At 41.8% G+C, this 8,481-nt stretch overlaps 1 non-coding gene across 1 annotated transcript; it reads left to right on the forward strand.

Moving 5' to 3' along the window:
* The first annotated feature begins 7,875 nt into the window (after positions 1–7,875).
* Positions 7,876–7,983, forward strand: LOC130938046 (small nucleolar RNA R71). The gene has a single exon (XR_009069228.1). It is a non-coding gene; the product is annotated as a small nucleolar RNA R71 (small nucleolar RNA).
* Positions 7,984–8,481: the final 498 nt, after the last annotated feature.

Consider the following 8,481-nt stretch of genomic DNA (forward strand, 5'->3'; position numbering starts at 1 on the left):
CTTCATATCTTAAAAACCCCAAAATATACCTTGCATAACCAATAATAAGAACACCTCCCTGTAATTTCTTGAGAGACAATCCGAGGTTTAAATACTTCGATTATCAATTTTATTAGGAGTTTATTACTTGTGACAACCAAAACTTTTTCACGAAAGGGATTCCTTGTTGGTTTAGAGGCTATACTTTCAACGAGAACTAATTTGTGAATTTCTAAACCGCACAGGGAATCCCGTTCGTCATCCGGTATGCCCATAGGACTTGCGGGAGCTCTTCGGCGCAAGCTCCCTTAGCGTCCTGTAGTTTCCATCTTAGCCAGGCCAGTATGACTTTGTTAGCAGCTTTCACCTGTCCGTTGGCTTGTGGGTGATCTACAGAGGTGAACTGGTGCTTGATTTTCAAATCGGCTACCAGGTTTTTGAAGCCCGTGTCGATGAATTGAGCGCCATTGTCTGTGGTAGTGGCTAACGGTTCTGCCTCGATCTATTTTGTGAAATAGTCTATTCCTACAACGAGGAACTTGACTTGCCCTGATCCCTGGGGGAATGGTCCGAGGAGTTTGAGCCCCCAATTTGTGAATGGCCAGGGGGAAGTGACGTAGATGAGTTCCTCGGGTGGTGCGGTATAGAAGTTGGCGTGCTTCTAGCATGGGGGGCATGTTTTGACGAACTCTGTTGCTTCCTTTTGCATGGTCGGCCAGTAAAAACCAGCTTTACCTTTTTGGAAAGAGCTCGTGCCCCGAGGTGGTTGCCGCACAAGCCACTATGGACTTCCTCTAGGACTTCCCTCGTAGCGGAGGTCGGGACATATTTTAGGAGTGGTGTAGAGATTCCTCTCCTATATAGGATGTTGTGCACTATGGTGTAGTACTGTACTTCTCGTACTAGCCTTTTTGCCTCCTTTTTATCTGCGGGGAGTGTTTCAGACTTGAGATAGCTAATTATAGGAGTCACCGACCCTTTGTCCTGGTCTGATATGCTTAACACCTTCTTTTTTTTCCAAGGTTGATGAATTTTGTAGTGTTTCTTGGATGAAGCTTCTATTGTTGCCCTCAGGTTTGGTGCTGGCTAGTTTTGAAAGTGCATCAGCTCAGGCATTTTGTTCCCCAGGTATATGTCCGATATCGTATCCCATGAATTTCCCGAGCTGTTCTCTGGTCCTGTCTAGGTATTTCTTCTTGGGGGATCTACTGACAAGTCATCTTATGCTAGTTTCAAAAGCATTTTTTTCTAGTTTCCATTAGGTTTTATGCACTGTCTTGCAAAATAAGTAAGTAATTGTAATGGAATTTTGTGTTTATCTTGACTCAATCAAACATTGTTAATTTTATACAAAATCATGAGATTTATGCAAGAATTAAGTGATTATTATGAATGATGCAAAACCTTATGATTTTGGTTAGGCTTTGATTGCATGTTTGATTGATGACTAGTGAAAAAATGAGAGGAAGAAACAAAGAAAGAAGAAGTGCAGGAGAACGCTACGTTCATTTATTGAATTCTATGTTCACAAGTGACGCACACACGTACAAGGCGCTTACGCACAGGATGAAACTTTTGGAGATCCAGGCGTACGCATGCATGGCGCGCGCGCGTGGAAGGAGGATCAATGTTCACCAGCAATGAACGCTACGTTCACTCTGAATGAACGTGGTGCACGAAATTATGATCATCAATGGCACCATCAACATGGTACGCTCAATTGCAATCTCAACTCTTTATCACAACTTCGCACAACTAACCAGCAAGTGCACTGGGTCGTCCAAGTAATAAACCTTACGCGAGTAAGGGTCGATCCCACGGAGATTGTTGGTATGAAGCAAGCTATGGTCACCTTGTAAATCTCAGTCAGGCAGATTCAAATGGTTATGGATGATATATGAATAAAGCATAAAATAAAGATAGAGATACTTATGTAATTCATTGGTGAGAATTTCAGATAAGCGTATGGAGATGCTTTGTCCCTTCCGTCTCTCTGCTTTCCTAATGTCTTCATCCAATCCTTCTTACTCCTTTCCATGGCAAGCAGTATGTTGGGCATCACCGTTGTCAGTGGCTACAGTCCCGTCCTCTCAGTGAAAATGCTCAACGCGCTCTGTCACAGCACGGCTAATCATCTGTCGGTTCTCAATCAGGTTGGAATAGAATCCAGTGATTCTTTTGCGTCTGTCACTAACGCCCAGCCTTCAGGAGTTTGAAGCTCGTCACAGTCATTCAATCCTTGAATCCTACTCAGAATACCACAGAAAAGGTTTAGACCTTCCAGATTCTCTTGAATGCCGCCATCAATTCTAGCTTATACCACGAAGATTCTGATTAAGGAATCCAAGAGATATCCACTCAATCTAAGGTAGAACGGAGGTGGTTGTCAGGCACACGTTCATAGGTGAGAATGATGATGAGTGTCACGGATCATCACATTCATCAAGTTAAGGAACAAGTGATATCTTAGAACAAGAATAAGCCGAATTGAATAGAAGAACAATAGTAATTGCATTAATACTCGAGGTACAGCAGAGCTCCACACCTTAATCTATGGTGTGTAGAAACTCCACCGTTGAAAATACATAAGAACAAGGTCTAGGCATGGCCGAGTGGCCAGCCTCCCAAAGAGGGTTCAATCATAAAAACATGATCAAAATATTTCTAAGTTTGAAAGATGATAATACAATAATAGCAAAAGGTCCTATTTGTAGAGAACTAGTAGACTAGGGTTTACAGAAATGAGTAAATGACATAAAAATCAACTTCCGGGCCCACATGGTGTGTGCTTGGCCTGAGCATTGAAGCTTCCATGTGTAGAGACTTTTCTTGGAGTTAAACGCCAGCTTTTGTGCCAGTTTGGGCGTTTAACTCCCATTCTTGTGCTAGTTCCGGTGTTAGACGCCAGAATTCTTGAGCTGACTTGGAACGCCTATTTGGGCCATCAAATCTCGGGCAAAGTATGGACAATTATATATTTCTGGAAAGTTCAAGATGTATACTTTCCAACGCAATTGAGAGCTCGCCAATTGGAATTTTGTAGCTCCTGAAAATCCACTTCGAGTGAAGGGAGGTCAGAATCCAACAGCATCTGCAGTCCTTTTCAGCCTCTGAATCAGATTTTTGCTCAGGTCCCACAATTTCAGCCAGAAAATACCTGAAATCACAAAGAAACACACAAACTCATAGTAAAGTCCAAAAAAGTGATTTTTAACTAAAAACTAATAAAAATATAATAAAAACTAACTAAAACATACTAAAAACATACTAAAAATAATGCTAAAAAGCGTATAAATTATCCGCTCATCACAACACCAAACTTAAATTGTTGCTTGTCCCCAAGCAACTGAAAATCAAATAAGATAAAGAAAAGAGAGTATGCAATGAATTCCAAAAATATCTATGAAGATCAGTATTAATTAGATGAGCGGGGCTTTTAGCTTTTTGCCTCTGAACAGTTTTGGCATCTCACTCTATCCTTTGAAATTTAGAATGATTGGCTTCTATAGAAACTCAGAATCCAGATATTGTTATTGATTCTCCTAGTTAAGTATGATAATTCTTGAACACAGCTACTTTATGAGTCTTGGCCGTGGCCCAAAGGTCTTTGTCTTCCAGTATTACCACCGGATACATACATGCCACAGACACACAACTGGGTGAACCTTTTCAGATTGTGACTCAGCTTTGCTAGAGTCCCTAATTAGAGGTGTCCAGGGTTCTTAAGCACACTCTTTTTGCCTTGGATCACGACTATATTTTTTTTCTTTTTCTTTTTCCTTCCTTTTTTTCGTTTTTTTTGTATTCACTGCTTTTTCTTACTTCAAGAATCATTTTTATGATTTTTCAGATCCTCAGTAACATGTCTCCTTTTTTCATCATTCTTTCAAGAGCCAACATTCATGAACAACAAATTCAAAAGACTTATGCACTGTCCAAGCTTACATTCAGAAGTCAAAGTATTGCCACCACATCAAAATAATTAATCTGTTATAAAATTCAAAATTCATGCAATTCTTCTCTTTTTCAATTAAGAACATTTTTCATTTAAGAAAGGTGATGGATTCATAGGACATTCATAACTTTAAGGCATAGACACTAAGACACTAATGATCATGTAATAAGACACAAACATAGATAAACATAAGCATAAAAATTCAAAAAACAGGAAAATAAAGAACAAGGAAATTAAAGAATGGGTCCACCTTAGTGATGGCGGCTTGTTCTTCCTCTTGAGGATCTTATGGAGTGCTTGAGCTCCTCAATGTCTCTTCCTTGCCTTTGTTGCTCCTCTCTCATTATTCTTTGATCTTCTCTAATTTCATGGAGGAGGATGGAATGTTCTTGGTGCTCCACCCTTAGTTGTCCCATGTTGGAACTCAATTCTCCTAGGGAGGTGTTGATTTGCTCCCAATAGTTTTGTGGAGGAAAGTGCATCCCTTGAGGCATCTCAGGGATTTCATGATGAGTGGGATCTCTTGTTTGCTCCATCCTTTTCTTAGTGATGGGCTTGTCCTCATCAATGAGGATGTCTCCCTCTATGTCAATTCCAACTGAATAACAGAGGTGACAAATGAGATGAGGAAAGGCTAACCTTGCCAAGGTAGAGGACTTGTCCGCCACCTTATAAAGTTCTTGGGATATAACCTCATGAACTTCTACTTCCTCTCCAATCATGATGCTATGAATCATGATAGCCCAGTCTAAAGTAACTTCGGACCGGTTGCTAGTGGGAATGATTGAGCGTTGGATAAACTCCAACCATCCCCTAGCCACGGGTTTGAGGTCATGCCTTCTCAGTTGAACCGGCTTCCCTCTTGAATCTCTCTTCCATTGAGCGCCCTCTTCACAAATGTCTATGAGGACTTGGTCCAACCTTTGATCAAAGTTGACCCTTCTAGTGTAAGGGTGTTCATCTCCTTGCATCATGGGCAAGTTGAATGCCAACCTTACATTTTCCAGACTAAAATCTAAGCATTTTCCCTGAACCATTGTAAGCCAATTCTTTGGGTCCGGGTTCACACTTTGATCATGGTTCTTGGTGATCCATGCATTGGCATAGAACTCTTGAACCATTAAGATTCCGACTTGTTGAATGGGGTTGGTAAGAACTTCCCAACCTCTTCTTCGGATCTCATGTCGGATCTCCGGATATTCACTCTTTTTGAGTTTGAAAGGGACCTCGGGGATCACCTTCTTTATGGCCACAACTTCATAGAAGTGGTCTTGATGCACCCTTGAGATGAATCTCTCCATCTCCCATGACTCAGAGGTGGAAGCTTTTGCCTTCCCTTTCCTCTTTCTAGAGGTTTCTCCGGCCTTAGGTGCCATAAATGGTTATGGAAAAACAAAAAGCAATGCTTTTACCACACCAAACTTAGAAGGTTTGCTCGTCCTCGAGCAAAAGAAGAAAAAAGAGAGTAGAAGAAGAAGAAATAGAGGAGATGGAGGGGGCTTTGTGGTTCGGCCAAGTGGGAGAAGTAGTGTATAGGTTGTGTGAAAATGAAGGAGTGAAGATGGGGAGTGGAGAGGGGGTGTATGGTTCGGCCATGTATGGGTGGGTTTGGGAGGGAAAGTGGTTTGAATTTTAATGGTAAGGTAGGTGGGGTTTTATGAAGGATGGATGTGAGTGGTGAAGAGAATGGTAGGATTTGATAGGTAAGGGGGTTTTGGGGAAGAGGTGTTGAGGTGATTGGTGAATAGGTGAAGAAGAGAGAGAGTGGTGGGGTAGGTGGGGATCCTGTTGGGTCCACAGATCCTGAAGTATCAAGGATAATTCATCCCTGCACCAAGTGGCGAGCAAAATTGCTCTTTCTACCAATTCTGGTGTTAAACGCCGGGCTGGTGCCCATTTCTGGCGTTTAACGCCAGCTTGATGCCCATTCCTGGCGTTAAACGCCAGTCTGTGCCCCTTTCTGGCGTTAAACGCCCAGAATGGTGCCAGACTGGGCATTAAACGCCCATTTGCTGCCCTTACTGGTGTTTAAACGCCAGCAAGGTTTTCCTCCAGGGTGTGCTATTTTTCTTTCTGTTTTTTATTCTGTTTTTGCTTTTTCAATTGATTTTGTTACTTCCCATGATCATCAACCTACAGAAAACATAAAATAACAAAGGAAAATAGATAAATATAACATTGGGTTGCCTCCCAACAAGCGCTTCTTTAATGTCAGTAGCTTGATAGTGGGCTCTCATGGAGCCTCACAGATGATCAGAGCAATGTTGGAACCTCCCAACACCAAACTTAGAGTTTGAATGTGGGGGTTCAACACCAAACTTAGAAGTTGGTTGTGGCCTTCCAACACCAAACTTAGAGTTTGACTGTGGGGGCTCTGTTTGACTCTGTTTTGAGAGAGGCTCTTCATACTTCCTCTCCATGGTAACAGAGGGATATGCCTGAGCCTTAAACACAAAGGATTCTTCATTCACTTGAATGATCAATTCTCCTCTGTCAACATCAATCACAGCCTATGCTGTGGCTAGGAAGGGTCTGCCAAAGATGATGGATTCATCCATGCACTTCCCAGTCTCTAGGACTATGAAATAAGCAGGGATGTAATGGTCTTCAACCTTTACTAGAACATCCTCTACAAGTCCATAAGCTTGTTTTCTTGAATTGTCTGCCATCTCTAGTGAGATTCTTGTAGCTTACACCTCAAAGATCCCTAGATTCTCCATTACAGAGAGAAGCATGAGGTTTATGCTTGACCCTAGGTCACACAGAGCCTTTTCAAAGGTCATGGTGCCTATGGTACAAGGTATTGAGAACTTCCCAGGGTCCTGTCTCTTTTGAGGTAATTTCTGCCTAGACGAGTCATCCAGTTCTTTAGTGAGCAAAGGGGGTTCATCCTCCCAAGTCTCATTACCAAATAACTTGTCATTTAACTTCATTATTGCTCCAAGGTACTTGGCAACTTGCTCTTCAGTGACATCTTCATCCTCTTCAGAGGAAGAATACTCATCGGAGCTCACGAATGGCAGAAGAAAATCCAATGGAGTCTCTATGGTCTCATTATGAGCCTCAGATTCCCATGGTTCCTCATTAGGGAACTCATTGGAGGTCAGTGGACGTCCATTGAGGTCTTCCTCAGTGGCGATCACTGTCTCTTCCTCCTCTCCAAGTTCGGTCATGTGGGTCATGTTAATGGCCTTGCATTCTCCTTTTGGATTCTCTTCTGTATTGCTTGGAAGAGCACTATGAGGGAGTTCAATAATTTTCTTGCTCAGCTGTCCCACTTGTGCCTCCAAATTCCTAATGCAGAACCTTGTTTCAGTCATGAAACTTTGAGTGGTTTTGATTAGATCAGAGACCATGGTTGCTAAGTCAGAGTGGCTTTGCTTAGAATTCTCTGTCTGTTGCTGAGAAGATGATGGAAAAGGATTGCCATTGACAAACCTGTTTCTTCCACCATTATTGTTGTTCAAACCTTGTTGAGGTCTCTACTGATCCTTCCATAAGAGATTTGGATGATTTCTCCATAAAGGATTATAGGTGTTTTCATAGGGTTCTCCCATATAATTCAACTCTTCCATTGAATGGTTCTCAGGATCATAAGCTTCTTCTTCAGATGAAGCGTCCTTAGTACTGCCTGGTGCAGCTTGCATTCAAGACAGACTTTGAGAAATCATATTGACTTGCTGAGTCAATATTTCGTCCTGAGCCATTATGGCATTCAGAGTATCAATCTCAAGAACTCCTTTCTTCTGATTCGTCCCATTGTTCACATGATTCCTTTCAGAAGTGTACATGAATTGGTTACTTGCACCCATTTCAATGAGTTCTTGAGCTTCTGCAGGCGTCTGCTTCAGATGAAGAGATCTTCCAGCAGAGCTATCCAATGACATCTTGGACAGTTCAGACAGACCATCATAGAAGATACCTATGATGCTCCATTCAGAAAGCATGTCAGAGGGACACTTTCTGATCAATTGTTTGTATCTTTCCCAAGCTTCATAGAGGGATTCACCTTCCTTCTGTCTGAAGGTTTGGACTTCCATTCTAAGCTTACTCAATTTTTGAGGTGGAAAGAACTTTGCCAAAAAGGCATTGACTAGCTTTTTCCAAGAGTTCAGGCTTTCTTTAGGTTGTGATTCCAACCATATCCTAGCTCTGTCTCTTACAGCAAAAGGGAATAGCATAAGTCTGTAGACCTCAGGGTCAACCCCATTAGTCTTGACAGTGTCACAGATTTGCAAGAATTCAGCTAAAAACTGATGAGGATCTTCCAATGGAAGTCCATGGAACTTGCAATTCTGTTGCATTAGAGAAACTAATTGAGGCTTGACGTCAGGATTTTTGCCAGTAAAGAATTTCATAAAAACAGTCGCGTTGTAGATATAGTCTCTAAACCGACAGAAATCCCTTCGTACAAACGTTTTGGTTGTCACAAGTAACAAACCCCTAAATAAATTGATAACCAAGTATTTAAACCTCGGGTCGTCTTCTCAAGGAATTGCAGGGAGGTATGTTCTTATTATTGACTATGGAGATTGTAAATTGGGGGT

The sequence above is a fragment of the Arachis stenosperma genome, chromosome 6 (assembly GCF_014773155.1).
Source record: "Arachis stenosperma cultivar V10309 chromosome 6, arast.V10309.gnm1.PFL2, whole genome shotgun sequence".
NCBI lineage: Eukaryota > Viridiplantae > Streptophyta > Magnoliopsida > Fabales > Fabaceae > Arachis > Arachis stenosperma.